This window comes from Crinia signifera, chromosome 2, assembly GCF_055691185.1.
Source record: "Crinia signifera chromosome 2, ASM5569118v1, whole genome shotgun sequence".
NCBI lineage: Eukaryota > Metazoa > Chordata > Amphibia > Anura > Myobatrachidae > Crinia > Crinia signifera.
Window position 1 is genome coordinate 50139562 of NC_139218.1, and position 20790 is coordinate 50160351.

Consider the following 20790-nt stretch of genomic DNA (forward strand, 5'->3'; position numbering starts at 1 on the left):
TGGAGCAAGGTCTGAAGGGTTCCGCACGGGAACATTTCCTTACATTTGTACAGCAGGAGAAAAGAACGTACCAGGATTACATATTAAGTAAATGCCATGTTACTGAATCATGTTGCTGTTTCCCCCTTAGTTGAAGCTAAGTAATGCTGCTTTCAGACCGCATCTCTGGCTTTGACCCTGTATTTGGAAACGTTTCCAAAAACGGGTCTGCCAGATAAAACCCCTTTCACACCGCAGCACTTAAACGGTATATTACTGTTTAAGTGCCGATATTTTGACACTGGCAGACCCGTTTTTGGAAACTTTCCAAATACAGGGTCAAAGCCAGTGCAGCCGTCAGCCCTCCCCTCCGTGCAGCTCCCCCCCCCCTCGCGCGTGTCGGCGCCCCCACCCCGTGTCGACTTACCCCGTGCCGGTACCTCCGTTGTGGATCCCGGCACTGCAGCTCAGTATGCTCGGAAAGCACTTATGAAAAAAGTGTCTTCCAGAAAATGGCTGCCCCATAGGAAACCATGTTTAAAAAAAACTGTCTTTCGTATGGGGGCAGCCATTTTCTGAAAGACACTTTTTTCATAAGTGCTTTCCGAGCATACTGAGCTGCAGTGCCGGGAACCACAACGGAGATACCGGCACGGGGGGGGGGCGCCGACACGCGGGGGGCGTCGACACGCGGGGGGGGGGGAGGGCTCCAGTGCTGTGAATACTTAATGAGCGCTCATTAAGTATTCACTGTGCTGAATTTAGGACCCAGCTCATTGGCAGGGTCCTAAATACCGTTTCAGAACCGATTTTGAGCCTAAAATACCGGTTCTGAAACGGGTAGGACCCTGCATTTTAACCGGTTAGAAAAAACGGGATTTTCTAACAGGTTAAGTGGTCCTGCACCTTTCAGACCGCACACATTACCGGTTTAAAACGGTAAAAAATCGGCAATATACCGTTTTTAAAGGGCGGTCTGAAAGGGGCATGAATGTATTCAGATCCCACAAATGAAAGATGAAGTGTTTGAAGCTGCACCTAAAGGTAAAAGTTATATTACTGTTCTCATGCAAAGACCAATGTAAAACGGAAACAAATGTGCAATTTAGCGATGGGTAAAAACCATGGAGGAAATTAATGGGTGCATGAAGCATTATGCAATACATGGGATGGGGCTTCGGATCAGCTTCCAAAGAGTAATAAAGGACAGCTGAGCTTTAAAAGAGAAGATAAAAGATACGCCAGTAACACTAACCAATATCTGATAAAGTCCCCGAGAAGAAACATTTCAGGTTGTGCTCAGGGCACGGTATAAAGTACTGTATATAGAGAATTGTCAGTGGAATCTATTGATACCCAACCGACAGAAATAAATCAAACGGAACAAATCTAATGAGCAGAGAAGCTACCAAGGGGGCAATCATCATTTTGATTGCCTTACGAATCTTTATGGTTGAGGCTGATCAGTCCATGCATTCGACAACAATCATTGCACAAAGCCGGCCTGTATGTTTTGGTGCAAGAAACAATGCCACAGTCCCGTTTGCACTTGGCATCAGAATATACCAATTCTTTTTTGCAATGTGGGAAGAGGCTATATGGTCAGTTGAGACCCGGACAAAACCTTCTGGACTCAACGCCAAGTGCTATGTTTGGTGAGAAATCCATAACACACTATGGCACTGATTCTGGTTGACTTGCAAAGCAGCGGTAGTTTTCTGCTTTGCAAGCCTTGTAAAGCCGCCGCAGGGTGTGCGAATACCCACCGCCTGCTGGATGGCGAATGTTCCCACCGCACTGTGAAGGATGACTTGCATAAACATCCATTTGCAGGCTTGCGTGCGGGCCATCTAATGATTTCTGCAGTGCTCGCAAATCTAAGTCAGCCCAGCTACGAGAACTGGGTGGGCAGCTGACATCTGGTGATGTCAGCAGCCAACCCCCAGAAGGCAGGTGCCCACCCACGTTCACATGGGGATGCTCTGCGTTTTCCTGGGTGCACCCAGCGTTTTGGTGGATACACCCAGTAAATATGGGGCAATCGCGTGTGAACACCCCTTTTCGCCTCCTACACCCCCCTCCCCTTTGCGAGCACCTCAAAGACCATGCAAGTCTCCGAAGGTGCCCGCATAGAAGCCCTGCACACGTGCATAAGTGAATTTGCGCAATACAGGTGAGTTTATTAATCCGAATGAGAGCCCATTGTCTCCTGTGTAGCAAGGTGGTGGTAACATTATGTGGTGGGGTTGTTTTCCTACAGCAGGAACTGGGCAACAGGCAAAGATTAAAGAGTAGATGGCTGCTGCCAATACACCCACATTCTTGAGGTAAGCCTATGTTCCTCTGCAGGTACACTGAAGATGGACAGGTGGGTCATCTTCCAGCACAACCACCCTAACCATACTGCTATGAAGACAACACCATGGCTTGCAAATAGGAAGGTGAATATCTACGTCATAGCCCTGTCCGAAAGCTGTTAGAAAATCTGTGGATCGTCACTCACCGCGTAATCTGACTGAACTTGCAGATTTCTGCAGGGAAGTAGAAGCAATGAGAGGTGCACAAAGCTGGTAGAGATATGTCCAAATAGACTGATCAATGTAACTGCATCAAGGGTTAGCCCTACAACGTATGACATAAGGGGGCTGGTCACCCTGTTGTTCTAGGTTTTATTCATATGTTGCCCTTTTTTCATTAGTTCAACGTTACAAGGCGAGAAGTGTGAATAAAGCTGGCCAGCTGCCTGCCATGTGCACAATGTGTCTGCGTCACAACTCATTATAGCACTGCAACATCACTCCTTGCACTGTGCTCCCAACTCTGAAGGTTTTGCATAGAATTAGGTGACCCCTTAGAGTTATACAACTGGGAACAAACTATTGTTCACAGTTATCAGACATGTTCTGCAAAAGGTGACTACATTGAGATGAATGACAGGATGTTTGGGCGAATCATGTTACAATACCTTCCCCACCCTCTAAATCAGAGCTTTATATGACTTCTAATGAACATTCCTTGTATGATGGAATTCCTCTATATACTGTATACGATGTACGTGGCACAATGTGTGCACTGAATAGTCTACACCAGGCCTGGGGAACCTGGCACCAGGTGTTGTAATACTACAAATGTTAGAAAAAATTACTTCACAGAAAGGGTAGGGGATAAGTGGAATAGCCTCCCATCAGAGGTGGTAGAGGCTAAGACAGTAGAACAATTTAAACATGCTTGGGATAGGCATATGAATATCCTTACAAAGAAATAAGGATCAAAAAGGGTTGAGATTATGTTGTAATCAATTACTCCAGAAAGCTTGGCGTCTTGCTTCTATGTGTACTGACACCAGGGGGGAAATCAACTGATTGCAATGCACCATAGGAAAGTTCATAATAGCAGCACATTGCAGCAACGCTTATTATACCTTGCACCACCATAGGGGTGCGCTGCGCAATGCACCATATAGCAATACCTAATTATTTGCTATAGAACATTATCACCTTACACGATGAGCTCTTACATTAACAAGCACTGCCCCAGTATCTGCGCATATCCTCCCCCTGCCATGATAGTATGAATTAGACATAATCCTAAGTGACATTTTGCAGCAATGAGCGCAAAAACGAAAAAACACACGAAAAAAATCAAAACAAAAGTCTGCTTTCCGATAATGACATCCTGCGCCCATCCCACGCAGCGCGTCCGTAGGAAAGATGGCGGTCTTCTCATGAATTTACAGTTTAGTGGTTTCATCCTGATTCTGCTTAAACTATTTACAAATGTAAACTATACAAGATACCCTAAATAAATATGTATAAGTATCTAAGTATATACTACACGGCCGTGCATGAGGTGTGATGACCTTATTGTACAGTAACATCTCAGGCAGGTGCTGTAACTCTTTCCCTTATTTCAATGAGGGTACTTTTCCAGAAATTCCTTAAGTCGGTGGCACCTAGATCAAAATAGGAATTTGGTACGCACCGATAATTCCGTTTCTCCTAATCCACAGGGGACACTGCCTTTAACCATGGGGATTGGGATGTGATCTGGAGGAGCCGGCACTTAAAGAATTTTTGAACTGCTGGCTACTTCCCCTCCCATTCCCCTCCAGACTGCAGTCTTAAGAAAAAACTGTGTCCGAGAGGAAAGGGGCCCGGGAATCTCTGAGAAGAATAACCAACAGCCATATACAGAATTCCATCACCAGTGAGGTTATATACTACATTCATACACACTGGACTAACAACTAAACAATAGAAATAATAATAATCCTCCTAACAGAAGCACAGTGAATTAGGAGAAACGGAATTATCGGTGAGTACCAAATTCCTATTTTCTCCCACATCCAGCAGGGGACACTGCCTTTAACCATGGGGATGTACCAAAGCTAACCCCACGGGCGGGACAGCGCTACTCTCCCTGTAACACGGCCCAGCCAAAATTGGCCTCCGGCCTACCAAGAGTATCAAATTTGTCAAATCTGACGAAAGTATTAGCCCCTGACCAGGTGGCCGCCCGGCACACCTGAGACAGAGACACTCCTTTAGCGGCTGCCCAAGAAGTCCCCACTGACCTCGTGGAGTGGGCTGACACTACCGCTGGAATAGAGCGAGAAAAAAATATATAAGCCTCACGAATAGTCAGGCAAATCCAACGTGCTAATGTCGCCTTAGACGCTAGATAACCTCTTTTTACTGCTTCGTAAAGAACAAATAAGGAGTCCGATTTCCTGATTGTATCCATACGAGTGACATACAACCGAAGAGCTCGAACGACATCAAGAGATGCCAGTTCTCCCGATAAAACTGGTACCACAATTGGTTCGTTGATGTGGAAAGCTGATACCACCTTCGCCCGATAATCCTGGCGAGTCCTTAGTTCTGCCCTGTCTGCGTGAAAAACCAAAAAGGGCGAGCGGCAAGACAAAGCATCCAAGTCTGAGACTCTACGAGCCAAAGCCAATAACATGAGAGTCTTCCACGTCAAATACCATAATTCTACAGTCTCCAATGGCTCAAACCGTTCTGACTGTAGAAATTATAAAACCAAAGAAAATTCCCACGGTTCCTTAGGAGCCGAAAAAGGCGGCCTTAGCCAAAGGACCCCCTTCAAAAAGGTCTGGACTTCAGGAATTAGAGGTAAACGCCTGTGAAAAAAAAATCGATAGGGCCGATACTTGGACCTTTAAGATACTTAGACTTAGGCCTGATGTGAAACCTGACTGTAAAAACTGAAGAAGTCGTGCTAAAGAAAAAACAGCTTTTGGCAACTGACGTCTTTCACACCATATTATATACACTTTCCAGATTCGATGGTAATGTGCTGGCGTGACCTCCTTCCTTGCTCTCACCATGGTCGGAATTGCCACCGCTGGTATACCTCGTCTTTTTAATAATTCGGCCTCAATAACCACGCCGTTAAATGAAGATGAGGCAAGTCTGGGTAAATGCACAAGCCCTGAAGAAGCAGATCTTCTCTCAGCGGGAGCCTCTATGGATCGTCTACTAATAGTTGTCTCAGATCCGTGTACCATGATCTCCTCTACCACTCCGGGGCGATTAGAATGACCATGGCGGATTCGTTCTTGATCCGTTTGAGAAGCCGAGGTAGAAGCGGAAATGGTGGGAAAGCATATGCCAGCTTGAACCGCCACTGAGCGGAAAAAACATAAGTCGCTACTGCCGCCGGGTCTCTTGATCGAGCAAAATATAGAGGCAGCTTGTTGTTTCTCCTGGATGCCATCAGGTCCACCTGAGGAATGCCCCACCTGAGAGTCAACTGATGAAACACCTCTGGATTCAGAGCCCATTCTGACTCAAGTAATCTGCCTCCCAATTCTCTACTCCCGGCAGGTACACGGCTGACAGACTCAAGGCATTGCACTCTGCCCAAAGAAAAATTGGGCGAACCTCCCTCATTGCAGTTCAACTCTTGGTGCCTCCCTGCCTGTTGAGATATGCCACTGCTGTGGTATTTTCTGACTGGATCTGGATTGCTTTCCCGTGCAGTAGATATGATGCCTGAATCGCTGCCAATCGAATGGCTCTTAGCCTCCTGTTGTGACCAAAGGCCCCGAAACGATTGTCCCATAGTCACTGCTCCCCAACCTCGAGGACTGGCATTGGTCGTCACTATTGTCCAGTCCGTGATACCAAATCGACGCCCCTCCAAGAGATGATCCATGCAAAGCCACCACATCAAGGACAGTCTTGTGTGTGGTTTTAGTTTTATGCGCCTGTGCATCTGAAGGTGACACCCCGACCATTGGGAAACAATGTCCAATTGAAAGGTCCTGGACCGGAACCTTCCATACTAAAGGGCTTCGAAAGATGCCACCATCTTCCCCAACAAACTTATGCATAGGTGAGCTGTAAGATGTCTTGTTTCCAGAACCAGACTCACCAAGGCTTGGAGGGACGAAATCTTGTCTCCGGGGAGATACACACGTTGTTGTACTGTGTCGAAGAGAAGACCCAGAAAAAACAGTCTCTGAGTCGCCTCTAACTGGGACTTGGGAAAATTGATTATCCACCCATGCTGAATCAAAAACTGATGGTTGAGGAAGGTATCCGAAATCAATCTCTCCCTGGACGGAGCCTTGAGGAGAAGATCGTCCAGGTATGGAATGGTTGAAACTACCTGTCGCCGTAATGCCGCGACCATGCATGCCATCAGTTTTGTAAAAATCCGAGGAGCAGATGACAGACCGAAGGGGAGAGCTCGAAACTGGAAATGCGCTTCCAGCACCGCGAAACGCAGAAACTGATGATGCGGCTCCCAAATGGGAACATGAAGGTATGCATCTCTTATGTCCATTGACATGAGAAACTCCCCTGGCTCGAGGCCTGCCACCACTGACCGTACTGATTCCATTTTGAATCTGCGGTAAATAATAAATTGGTTCAATCCTTTTAAATTCAGGATTGGACAGAACGTGCCATTCTGCTTGGGCACCAAAAAAAGGTTGGAATAAAAGCCCTGTCCTCTTTGATCCACTGGTACTGTTACAATTACTCCTGATTTAAACAGTTTCTGGATTGAAGCCTGGAGTGCTTCTCGCTTCAACTCCAGTAGCGGAAGACCTGTTAAAAAAAAAATTTTGGGAGGAAAAGTTGTGAACTCCAGCTGGTATCCTCTTGATACCACCTGCTGGGCCCACAAATCTGTGCAAGTCTGTCGCCATACCTCCGCAAAAGCCAACAGCCTTGCCCCCACCTGGGCACCTCCCAATTGGTCGGGGAGCCTGTCATGCCACGGGCTTGTCGGGAGCTTTTTGCTTCTGGCGGCGTGAGGTAGCAGCTGTAGGTACTGATGTGGCTGCTCCTCTGCCACGCTTTCCTCTGAAGGCTGAAAAAGCTCCTCTACCTCTGCCTCCTGACACTCTTCGAAAGGCCCTAAAGGATGGCCCTCCATAGGGTCTCCTAGAAACTGGCGCCAGGGAAGGCAGAAAAATCGATTTACCACCGGTAGCTTGCGAAATCAATTTGTCCATCTCCGGTCCAAACAAAACGTCACCATTGAAAGGCAGAGATTCAACTGCTTTTTTAATCTCTGCCTCTGCCTTCCAGGATCGAAGCCATAACGAATGCCTGGCCAAAACAGCGGAAGTCGAAATCCTGGCTCCCAAAGCTGCCGTATCTGTGGCTGCACCTGCCAAATATCCAGCCGCGTCCTGAATATACTCTGCCAAATGCAGCAACTCCGCCCTGGGCCTATTATTATTAAGACCTGCCACAAGCTGAGCTGCCCATTTCTCCACGGCCTTGCTCACCCAGGCTCCTGCCAGAGCAGGCCGTAGCAAAATCCCAGAAGTGGAATAAAGGGATTTTAGAGTGGCCTCCAACCTGCGGTCTGGACCCTCTTTCAGTGCCACAGCCCATGGAATGGGGAGGGTGGTACGCTTGGACAATCTGGAAACAGAGGTATCCACCGGAGGAGGAGACTCCCACTTATTACTGGATTCCTGAGAAAAGGGATATAAAACCCTAAATCTCCTGGACACCTGGAATTTTTTATCCGGTGACTGCCAGGCCTCCAATAAGAATCTATCTAATTCTGGAGACCCCGGAAATCATACCTGCGGCTTTGGAGACCTCCCGAAAATGGACCTTGGAACCAGGACTTCTGGATCTGATAAATCCAAAGTCTGCTTAACGGTTCTAATAAGGGCATCAATACCCTGAGATTCATTTTCTGCATATTCCTCCACTGTGGGTTCCGCTAACTCTTCCATCAAAAAGTCTCCCTCCTCTGCCGAAGAAAATTCTTCTGCATCATCTGACTGCACTAATGCAGCCGGACCCCTTCTCTTAGCTTCCTGAGAAAAAGGATTACCCTGAGATGAGGAAGGAAATTTCCTGGCTAAAGAATCCACTCACCTTAACAAGTATCTAGCCCAGTGGTTCCCAACCTGGGGTACTAGTACCCATGGGGGTACTTTGCAGACCAGTTGGGGGTACTTGAAAATAATATTGTAATGGCGGAATAAGAGGAAGAAGTCTTCCGTTGCCGCAGAGATGAATCATATCAAGTCACTTCCGGATCCCTCTGCATCATCATCAGCATCTCCTTGTGCTTTTGGCTGCCCAGCAAACCAATGGGAGCTTCCCTCAGACATCAGCGTTCATCTGCTCCACACTGACACGGGTGGAGGAAGCAGCGGCATTAATCCTACAGGTGTTAGCAGGAACTCCAGAGACAGTATACAGCCAGCGGCCAGACACAGAGGGACCCGATTCCTGACTGCAACTACTCCTCCTTCGCTACTTATATTTAATATAAGGACACACATTCTGTGAGATCTGGAACCACCGTTTGTTTTCATGCGAGTTTGAGGACTGGATTTAGGGGCTGCCGGGCCGGAGTCGCTGTCAGGTGGAAATGCAGAGGCCATAGATCTGCCCTCCCAGCAATCATGCTATCAAACACGAGATCTCTTGCGAACAAGATGGATGAGCTGTCTCTGCTAATACAAGATGCAAGGTCGGCCACTGCAAGATCCTCCATCCTATGCTTCACAGAAACCTGGCTGGAAGACCATATTGCTGAATCCTCAGTGACTCTGTCAGGCTTCGGCCTCTTCAGGGCCGACCGCGACAAAGAGCTCTCAGGCAAATCCAAAGGAGGGGGCATCTGTCTGTACATTAACGACAGGTGGTGCACCGACATAAAGTCCCTGGGCAAGTCATGCAGCCCCCAACTAGAGACTCTTACCGTCAAATGCAAACCTTTCTACTCCCCTCGGGAAATTGCCTCTATTATACAATAAGCAATAGCTAATATTGCACACTGTATACACAACACATAATAGTGACTAATACTATAAAAAAAAGGTCAGTGTGTATACAAAAAGAACACTCATTAGGCATCACACTCCTCCTGGCATACTGCTATCCCAGGCAGCAGGTTCAGCGGTGCGGGTGCAGCGGACGCAAATTAGCAAGTAGATGTGGCCTGGCAGTGGGACTTGGGAGGTCATGGGCCCGTGGGTGCTCATAATTTATTGTGGGTGCTCGGGCCCTTAAGCACCCACAGAATCGGCACCTATGGTCACAGCCCGTTAAGCCCTCCTAGGATCGCATGAGATAAATTGTATGCAAAAGGACTGTATACAACGTATCATATTAGATCCTGTCCCCCAGGGAAGTTAGAAACATAGAATTTGACGGCAGATAAGAACCACTTGGCCCATCTAGTCTGCCCCTTTTTTAAACATGTTACCTCAAACCATATTTGATCCTTATTTTTTTGTAAGGATATCAATATGCCTATCCCAAGCATGTTTAAATTGTACTACTGTATTTGCCTCTACCACCTCTGATGGGAGGCTATTCCACTTATCTACTACTCTTTCTGTGAAGTAATTCTTCCTCAAATTTCCCCTGAATCTTCCTCCCTCTAGTTTCAGTGCATGTCCTCGTGTTCTGCTGCTCCTCTTCCTGTGAAGAATGTCTCCCGCCTGTACCTTGTTAAAACCCTTGATATATTTGAAAGTTTCTATCATGTCCCCCCTTTCCCTTCTCTGCTCTAAAGTATACATATTAAGATCTTTTAGTCTTTCTTGGTACGTTTTGTGATGTAGGCCATGCACCATTTTAGTTGCCCTTCTTTGTACAGTCTCTAATGTATTCATATCCTTCTGGAGATATGGCCTCCAGAACTGAACACAATACTCTAGATGAGGTCGTACCAATGACCTATACAGTGGCATTATTACTTCTTTCTTTCTACTGCTGATACCTCTCCCTATGCAACCAAGCATCTAACTTGCCTTCTTCATTGCTTTGTTACATTGCCTACCTGCCTTTAAGTCCCCTGAAATAGTGACACCTAGATCCCTCTCTTCCTCAAGTAGTTTCCATTATAGTGTCATTTGCTTACCTCTTCTTTGCTTCCACTTTTGTGCAGTGGGACTACATTCGCTGTTTTCCAGTCCTCTGGGATTACTCCAGTAGCTAGTGACTGGTTGAATAATTCTGTTATTGGTTTTACCAGCTCCCCTTTGAGCTCTTTTAGTATCCTTGGATGTATCCCATCTGGCCTGATTGATTTATCCACTTTCAGTTTTGAGAGTTCTGTGAGGACTTTCTCCTCTGTAAATGTACTTGTTTCTCCCTCAGTTTTCTGACTATACTTGCAACTTAATTGTGTCCCCTTCCCCTCTCTTTCAGCAGTGAATACTGAGCAGAAATAATTATTAATATTATCTGCTATTACATTGTCCTCCTCAAGAAAACTTCCACTCTCTGTCTTTAGTCTTATTATTCCACTTTTTGTTTTTCTCCTTTCACTTATATACCTAAAAAAAGTTTTCTCCCCTTTACCCACTGATTGGGCCATTTTCTCTTCAGCCTGTGCTTTTGCACATCTGATTACCTTCTTAGCCTCCTTCTGTCTAACAAGATACACCTCTTTGTCCTCATTCTTCTGCGTCTGCTTAAATTTCTTAAAGGCCAACTTTTTTGCTTTCACAATACTTGCTACTTCTTTTGCAAACCACAATGGCTTCCTTTTTCTTGTGTTTTTCCTAACTCTTTTGACACAAAGTTCTGTTGCTTTTAGAATTGCACTTTTTAATTTTTCCCACTTATCCTGCACTCCTCCCAAGTTCCTCCACTCTGGCAAAGAATCCCTTACAGAGTTTCCCATCTCTACAAAATCAGCCTTCCTAAAATCTAACACCTTTGTTTTTGTGTGCGATGAGTCAGTCTCTGTCTTTATTTTGAACCATACTGCTTGATGGTCACTGGATTCCAGGTTTTCACCCACATTTATGTCAGATATTCTGTCACCATTTGTAAGTATTAAGTCTAATATTGCGTACTGTACTTACGAGTGGGCTCCCTCACCAATTGCTGGAGGGATGCTCCTTGCAAGGAATTCAGCATGTCCCTACTTCTGGTGGAACTTGCAACAGGCAGCTCCCAGTTTACATCAGGTAGATTAAAGTCTCCCATGATTATCACCTCTCCTTTTAAAGCCATTTTATTGATGTCCTGCAATAGGCTCTTGTCAAGTTCCTCTTCCTGACCTGGTGGTCTGTAGATCACCCCTATACGAAAAATCGCCTTCTCCCCTGTTTCTATGGTCACCCAAAGGGCCTCAGTTTTTTCTTCAATACTTTGTAGTTCCCGCCCATATTGCAACCAAAACTCATCCAATTGATTGCTGAGAGACATCTCACTAGTGGATGGGGGCCTTTAAAGTTGCAGAGAGAGGCCCAGAACCACATTTGCAGTAATTCAGTCAATACTAAAAGGTTTGCATCTGATAAGGATTACAGTATAGAGAATTACATTATAATAAACAATTGCAACCATAATTATGTATGATTTATTGTTTTATTACCTTCTCCCCCTTGTCTGTGTAAGACGTCTGGAAAACAAACAGATTTGTAATATTATTGATGAACCCTTTTTATGTACAAGATGCAACTACTGAAAGTAAACTAAAAGGTTACATAGAATAATAAGCAGCTTACCTTGGCGTTGGGCTTGCCCCCAGCGTGACGATCAGATGATGTCATCTCCAAGCGCTGCCACCGTTTACACTGCGGGTCGGCACCGTAGTGTCAATGGTGCAAATCCCGGATCTGACCTGGCTTGAATCCGTGTTCCAAACATCGGGTCGGATCCGGGATTTGGGTGTAAAAGTATTTTTAGGTGTGAATGTAAATTGTGTGTTTCATATTGTTTATGTAATATTTTGTGTTTTCTTTTACAATAAAACGTCATTATTCTAGCGCAGTTTATTTAGTTTGTGTTACTGTTAGTTACTGTTGTAACTTATGTGGATTATGTATCCACATCCGACTGCTGCCTGAAGCAAAGACTATCTTAATTGTATTGGGTCTTTAAAACTCTGGTTTATAGCATACTTGCCGACTTTGCAATTTGCCTCTCCGGGAGAAGCCCTGAGAGGACAGCCGGATCTCCTGGTCGGGGGTGGGGACAAGCCTGATGACTCAAAGCCCCACCCCCAACCCATGCAAACACAGCGATTCGCGGGTCCGCGAGTAGGGGGCGGGGCTAAAATGATGCAAAATGACGAAATTTGCATCATTTTAGTCCCGCCTCCTCCCATGGACCCGCGAATTTCGACATTTATTTCCAGCGGCTCCGGGGTGAAACGGGGTTCTGGGGGGCATGCAGGAGACTTGCCCACCTTTCCGGGGGGCCGGGAGGGGGCGTGTACATATATGGATATGGTACATTCACAATGCCTCATCTCGACCATGAGATTTCCCATTTCTGAGGTAAGCATACCTAAACAAAATACTACCCACAGCCTAACCCCAAATGTAACCCTAATCCTAACCAAAGCCTAACCCCAAATGTAACCCGATTCCTAACCAAAGCCTAACCGTAAATGTAACCCCAACACTTACAGAATCCTAACTTTAATCACAGCCTAATGCTCACTGCAAACTAACCTAAACTTAACCCTAACCGAGGCCTAAGCCTAAACTTATTGGAAAAGGAAGGGTTAACTTGTGGCCTGGTGGCCTATAGTTATCGGGCGCCTTCTGGGGTGGTTTGTCAAGCTGCTCCTACTTGAGGGTCACGGTGTCAATCCCCTGGTACAAATTTATAACAACATAAAAAAATGTATTTCTAAAAATGATCAACTTGTGCAGTGCACTAGGTTGGTATATAGTATAATAGCATTTAGACACAACGTATTGCACATAATATCAAATAGGGTACTCTTTACCTAGAAGGGCGCCCATCGCGGCCATCGCAACCATCGAATGCACTAAAAATCGGGTACGACGCGATGCCCGCGATGCCCGCGATGGCCGCGATTTCCCATAGGGACCAATGTTAAAAATCAGATTGACCGCGATTTTAGTCAATGCCCGCGATTTTTACATAGGAATCAATGTTAAATGGGCCACAGAGCCCTAATAGTCAACGTGAACTCTGAAATGGCCCCCACAATTGTTAACGCCACCCCACGATCAACGTCAACCCGAAGCGTGGCGAGCGCAGCGAGCCCGTGAGGGGCGGCGGTACGCGTCCTCCGACCTTTTCATGCCCTACTATCCACTAGGGCGTGGAGTGAGAATAGAATAGTGTGGCGAGCGCAGCGAGCCACCGAGGCCCGAAGCGTGGCGAGGGGACGCGGATACCTTCACAGTTATACGCGTCCCCTCGCGGGCTTCACAGGTGTCCGTGGCGACGCGGACACCTCTGAAGTCCGCGAAGGGATGCGTTTACCTGTGAAGGTATCCGCGGCCCCTCGCGGGGCTCGCTGCGCTCGCCACGCTTCGGGCCTCGGTGGCTCGCTGCGCTCGCCACACTATTCTATTCTCACTCCACGCCCTAGTGGATAGTAGGGCATGAAAAGGTCAGAAGACGCGTACCGCCGCCCCTCGCGGGCTCGCTGCGCTCGCCACGCTTCGGGTTGACGTTGATCGTGGGGTGGCGTTAACAATTGTGGGGGCCATTTCAGAGTTCACGGTGACTATTAGGGCTCTGTGGCCCATTTAACATTGATTCCTATGGCTAAATCGCGGGCATTGAGGCATTTAACATTAAAATCGCGGTCAATCACCGTTTTTAACATTGATTCCTATGGGAAAATCGCGGTCACCGCGGGCACCCGATTTTAATGTACCCACGATTTACCCGCGATGCCCGCGATTTTTTACCCCCGACGCCCGCGATTCCAATCGCGGGCGCCGTTCTAGGTAAAGAGTACCTCAAATAGTACAGAGCAATTAAAAAATGTACATTGGTATAAAAATAAAAAGGTTGTGGAAGAAGGGTCTGATACTTATGGTCTGAAGTCCCGTTTCACCCAGGGTGGGGAGACGTAGATGGAGTTAGGACAATCCTGGGATCAATCCTTAAGTAGCTGTTACGGTTGCCGTTAGGCCCGGAGTACAGGTAATGGGAAGCGGGGAATGGAAAGTCAGGCGTGAGCCCGCAGCCGGGACCGCCGGTCAGGACGGCCACAGTGAAACCTACGCTGACTCTGTTGAGAACCCCGGACAGATGACAAATCGCTGGGGGAACTAGGCTTCACCTGTGGCCGCCGCGTCCGAAGGAGCGAGTTATGCCCGCTCCAACCCCGATGCAGCTAGGTCTATGTGTGGACAAGGGATAAGGGATCGCCAGGGGTAACTCAAAAGGATAAACTGGCTACAGGGCCTAACTGGAAACAAACCCCTGTCTGCCGGCACCTGGCCAAAGACGGGAGCGCAACCCAGTCGCAAACACCTGGGATATGTGATGGGGAATCACCATAAAACCGAGGAATACCAGGAAACGAATCCCCAAAGCACACACTGGGGAGAGCAATAGGAAAACCCTGCCTACGCAAAATGACAAAATGGAAGAGGGGACAAGAGTGAATCTGGGGAGCAGGGAAAAGATAACAAACATGAGCTGAGCCCACGGAGGGGCTAGTCCAGCGTCCCCCAAGGGGAACTGAACAGGAAAAAAATGAGACAGTAAAGATACAGGAACTAGGCAGTTCCACAATGAAAACACCAGGCTCCACTGGAGCACTTACGTGACCCTGTGGGGCACCCAAACCAGGCAGAAAGGAGATCCTGGATCAGGCTGGAGAAAGAGAGCCACGAGCTGGACAGGCCAAAGAAATACCCAGGAACAGGTCCAAGGAGATGGGGCTGCTGAAGGAGCTCAGGGCCAGGAACACGCTGGGAGAAACGCTATAACCGGCGTCTGTGCTCAGCAGACGCCGGCTTCTTATTCAAACTGCGCGCTGCCTGAGTGACGTCAGGCGCGCGCAAGAGTTGCGGCCGGGCGGAAGTTCGGGGACGTTGCCTAGCAATGTCCCGACGCCCTGCCTCAGAAGGAGGCTTGGAACGCGGCTGGCCCGCATCAGCCGCACTGCCGAAGCGCTCCGCACTCGCCGTCCGTCCGGGCACTGAGAGCACCGGACGGCGGCGTGCAACAGTAGCTGGAGATAGTTGGGGTCCATTGAACCTTGCCGGATTCTTGTTTCACGCTGGAGGATGCTGTTAGAGCCCCTGATGGAGTGTGGGGAGTCCTCAACAACAATAATGCGGAATTTGTAATCCTAATTTTGCAGGTGGTGGTTCCCAAATTGATATTACAGCTTTAAGGCCCAGGTATTGCAGAGTTGGGGTAGTCAGTCTCCAAATATTTGTAGTAAAGATGAGTGGTGGGGGTCAGACCAAAGATGCCCAATTAAAATCAGCAGGTGCTCCCTGACATGTTTCGCCGTCCAACTGACAGCTTTTTCAACTCCAACTCTGCAATACCTGGGCCTTAAAGCTGTAATATCAATTTGGGAACCACCACCTGCAAAATTAGGATTACAAATTCTGCATTATTGTTGAGGACTCCCCACACTCCATCAGGGGCTCTAACAGCATCCTCCAGCGTGAAACAAGAATCCGGCAAGGTTCAATGGACCCCAACTATCTCCAGCTACTTAAGGATTGATCCCAGGATTGTCCTAACTCCATCTACGTCTCCCCACCCTGGGTGAAACGGGACTTCAGACCATAAGTATCAGACCCTTCTTCCACAACCTTTTTATTTTTATTTTCATACCAATGTACATTTTTTAAATGCTCTGTACTATTTGATATTATGTGCAATACGTAGGGTGACATTCTATGGGATGAGATAAATGCACATTTTTTTTATCGCACCACTTCGCCCTTTTTAAAATCGCAAGATTGGCCAGTTTTTCGCATATTTAATGAGATGCCAAATAGTGCGAATAGGTGCGAGGTGGTACGATGTCTTTAGTCCTGAAAATGTGCGATTTTCATGTCTGAAAATCGCACGTTTGCAGGAAAGCGCAAATAAATAAAAAAAAAAAACCAGCCAGAGCATAACCAGCCCCGGGCTCATTGAGCCGGTGCTGGTGACATAAAATCAGGGTCCCCGACAAATAGGGGTCCCCTTGATTTAATGAAACCAGCACCAGGCTCAAGGTCCGGCGCTGGTCCCAAAATACGGGGGACAAAATGACTAGGGGTCCCCCGTATTTTAAGAACCAGCACCAGACCCAACCAGCCAGCAGGGTAATGCCACAGCCGGGGGACACTTATTATATAAGGTCCCGCGGCCAAAGCATTAACCCCCTGGCTGGTCAGCATGGGCAGGGGTCCTGGGGAAGTGGGGGCCCCCCAAAGAAGGGTTCCCCCCCTCCAGGACTTACCAGCCCATGCTGAAAGTCCGGGGCTGTCCCCGATGCCCCTGGGCGGTGGTCATCGGGCTGATGTAAAGTGAAAAAAAAAGAATATAAACTATTGTTTTCTACTGTAGAACTATGAGTCCCAGCAAGCCTACCCCGCATGCTGGGACTTGGAGAACCACAAGTCCCAGCATGCGGGGCATTAAAGGGTCCGCTGGCACTTGTAGTTCTACAGTACAAAAAATAGTTAAATAAAACACACTGACACCCTGAAAAATAAAAGTTTAATACACACATAACACACACACTGGTACTTACCTACCTTGAGCCCGTAGGTCGGTCCCTGGGTCCGGGCTCCGGGGCTCCAGGGCAGAAGAGTCCGGTTCCGGGGCCTTGGTCCTGGTTCCGGGGCTGGTCCGGGGTTCCGGGGTTCCTGGGCTGAAGAATCCAGGGTCCAGGATCCGAAGTAGTCCACAGGGGTACCTGAGGAAGGAAATCCTACTCACCTGGTCCCCGGCGACGACATCGGCATGCTCCCGGCTGGTACCCGCTCTCGGATTGGAGAGACGCAGAGATTTTCTTCTTCCGCGCCTTTCCTCCGGATGATTCTATTGGCCGCCTAGCGGCCAATCAGAAGCCGACTTTCTCGGCTCCTGATTGGCCGCTAGGCGGCCAATGGAATCATTCTGAGAAGAGGCGCGGAAGATGAAACATCTCTGCGCCTCTTCAGTCCGAGAGCGGGTACCAGCCGGGAGCAGCGCGTCTGCCGGAGAGGATGCCGATGTCATCGCCGGGGACCAGGTGAGTAGGATTTCCTTCCTCAGGTACCCCTGTGGACTACTTCGGATTCCCGCAGGCTTACCTATTTCGCTGGTCCCGGCGGCTCCGTTCTTCTGCTGAGGACCACCACAAAATGGCCGCCCCCATACAGCACACAGAAAGCGCGAAAGGTAAGGCTGCGGGGGATTGTGGGGGTTTGCATGGGTGGCAGGGGGCGCCCCCCCTAATGGTGGGGGGGGGGGGCGCCCAAAATGTAGCTAAAATATAACGTTGCCTCGCATGCCATTACAATGGCAGGCGATGCGATGCGATGAGACCCGATTTTTAATTGTGCAGGCACCCTGATGGGTGATTATTATGTTAAATTCACCCCCACTGTTAACGCCACCCCCACTATCAACGCCAACCCGAAGCGTGGCGAGCACAGCGAGCCCGCAAAGGGCCGCGGTACGCGTCCTCCGACCTTTTCATACCTCCACTATCCACGTTGGCGTAGAGTTGATTCTAGATAGTATGGCGAGCGCAGCGAGCCACCGAGCCCGAAGCGTGGCGAGCCTAAAGCGAACTCCCTCGCTGCGATCTTTTGAAAGTCATCCCTCGAGACAAGCTTTTACCCTTCTGCTCCACGGGAGGTTTCTGTCCTCCATGAGCTCGCCTTAGGACACCTGCATTACGGTTTGACAGGTGTACTGCCCCAGTCAAACTCCCCACATATGTGTAACAGGCATTATGTGTGTCATGTGTATAAGGGCATTAATAATGTGCAACATATGTGTAATGGGCATTATGTGTGTCATGTGTATAAGGGCATTAATAAAGGTTGGCATAATGTGTAAGGGGCATTATGTTTATAAGGACATTAATAATGTGTGTCATGTGTAAGGGGCATTACTGTGTGGTATTATCAGGGGTGCCTAGAGAAAGGGGTAGGGGTTACAAATTACCCAGGCCAAAGTCTGATGGAAGGGCCCAGTGGGGGGCCCCAGGCCCCCTCCCCTTAAGTGACAGCAGCAGCTGCAGCTCTTCTCCTCTGCCCAGCACACACTGCTTTGTGCTGGGTTGCAGTGTGGCCATGGAGGTGCTTAAAATACAATATTTTCTCAGGATTTTTTTCTAAGGGTATAATGTGAATAATGTGAGGAGTAATGTATATAAGGTAAAGTGGTACTAATGTGTGATGAAACGTGAATAAGGGACACCATCGCATGATATAATGTGAATAAAGTTGCACTACTGTGTGGCATAATTTGAATTGGGGGTACTATTGTATGGCCATGCCCCTTCCCAGCAAGAACACACCCCTGTTTGGCCTGTGCACCGAATGTGTGCACTGTTTCTAGTTAAAATATTTGGCCTTGTTGGTTGACACCGTCCACAAATGGCATAAACTGCTTTAGGACTTAAAGAATATTAAGATCCATGGGTGTGGGTCATTGGTTCGACCAAATTAAGGACAACATGCATTGGGTCGACCACTAAAGGTCAACAGGCCTTAGTTCGACACAAGAGAGAGGTTGACATGGCTAAGGTCGACATTGTCAAAAAGGTCGACACAAGCATTAGGTCGACAATGGGAAGGTCGACAGACAAAATGTCAACATGAGTTTTTCACTTTGTTTGTCCCGGATGTTGACATTGTCGACATGAACTACGTCTCCTGCAAGTAACATTTAGTACAGTGGTTCCCAACCTCGGTCCTCAAGTACCCCCAACAGTGCACGTTTTCCAGGTCTCCACACAGAATCACAAGGGAAGTAATTTGCTCCACCTGTGGATCTTTTAAAATGTGCCAGTGAATAATGAGTGCACCTGTGTACCTGCCGGGTGACCTGGAAAATGTGCACTGTTGGGGATACTTGAGGATTGAGTTTGTGAATTACTGACTTAGTACATAGTGGGTTTATGCTCATTAAAAATGACATTATCCATTACGGTATGGACCATTAATATTGCATCAGTGCTGCAATTATTATTACGTAGGCCTAGGGTTACCACCTAGTCCCTTTAATTCCGGACACATATTAATTATACAGGTTCTGTGGCTGGCTGACTTCAAGACTCCACTTCACCTGATTTTAAACTGCCACAGAACCTGTGTAATTAACATGTGTCCGGAATTAAAGGGACTAGGTGGTAACCCTACGTAGGCCCCTAATTCAATTACGTTTGGAAGACTGAGCTAATGCGTTAAACAGATTCCGTAACTATGGGCATTATTCTAGTTCACTCTTTCTGACAAAATCCTTCTTAGATGGACAAAACCATGTGCACTGCAGGGGGCAGATGTAACATGTGCAGAGAGAATTAGATTTGGGTGAGTTATTTTGTTTCTGTGCAGGGTAAATACTGGCTGCTTTATTTTTACACTGCAATATAGATCTTACTTTGAAGTAAAACCCCACCAAAATCTAATTCTCTCTGCACAAGTAACATCTGCCCCACCTGCAGTGCACATGGTTTTGTCCATCTAAGAAGGATTTTGTCAGAAAGAGTGAACTAGAATAAGGCCCTATATGTGGAGCTTGCAGACCCTGATTGGTTAATTAACTGGCTGCCTGTACAATTACTGTGGTATAAATGGCAGGTGAGATCAGGGGGTGGTAGGAGCTGTTGTAGGATTTTCAGTTTTGTAGAGGGCTGTGGAGTTTGGTGAGTACATGGGGTTTAGTGGGCTTTTTACAGTTTAATACCATTTACAATGTAAAGGATACTATTTTTGTCATCATGAAGTTGCTTATTAGTTTGTTGGCTTTTAGCTCTTTAAATCTGTATCTCTAATAAAATGCTTAGTTGAGTAATTCATTACAGATTGGATGTGTTTAGGGTCTGCTGTAATTAGTGTATTGGGGGAAGGACCGAACAGATCCTATAGCTGTCGGCAGACTGCAAACCCTCCCCTCTATAAAGGGTAGTGTTAAGCCCCATACACACGGGGAGATATATTGTTCAGTTTCTCCATTTCATCAGCGACCAGAGATGGTCGCTGATGAAAGGGAACCTCTGCTGGGGGAGCCGCAGAGGTAATCAGCTGGTTGCTCCTGTGACCAGTGATCATAAGGGGGCTAAAAATGGGAGTGCGCACCTGACGACTTATTGCTGGTGCGCAGTCCAATTGCTGGCAATTCGCCAGCGACCATGATTTTCGACCATGATTTTAGACCCTATCGCCCCTGTGTGTACACGACATTACTCCAACTCCATGTGCACTGGTCTCCAAATCTCTCAAGGTTGACGTGAGTTTCTTTCATATGGTTGTTATTTTTGTGTCCATGATGGAACCCCCCCCCCCCCCCAATTATGGTCTATGTGGAGTGTAAAGCATGGCCACCAGTGGTGAGGTCGCTGTCTGATGCTGCTGCATAGAAACCCCCCCCCCCCCCCCCCAACAGC

At 47.6% G+C, this 20790-nt stretch overlaps 1 protein-coding gene across 1 annotated transcript in view; it reads right to left on the minus strand.

Annotated features, from left to right (window-relative positions):
• The window catches only part of LOC146059640 (4-hydroxyphenylpyruvate dioxygenase), a 149003-nt gene extending 137058 nt beyond the window's left edge, over nucleotides 1-11945 (minus strand). The window contains exon 1 of the mRNA XM_083172040.1: nucleotides 11827-11945. The gene's annotated coding sequence lies outside the window, so the exon portion shown is untranslated. The remainder of the gene's footprint in view (nucleotides 1-11826) is intronic.
• Nucleotides 11946-20790: the final 8845 nt, after the last annotated feature.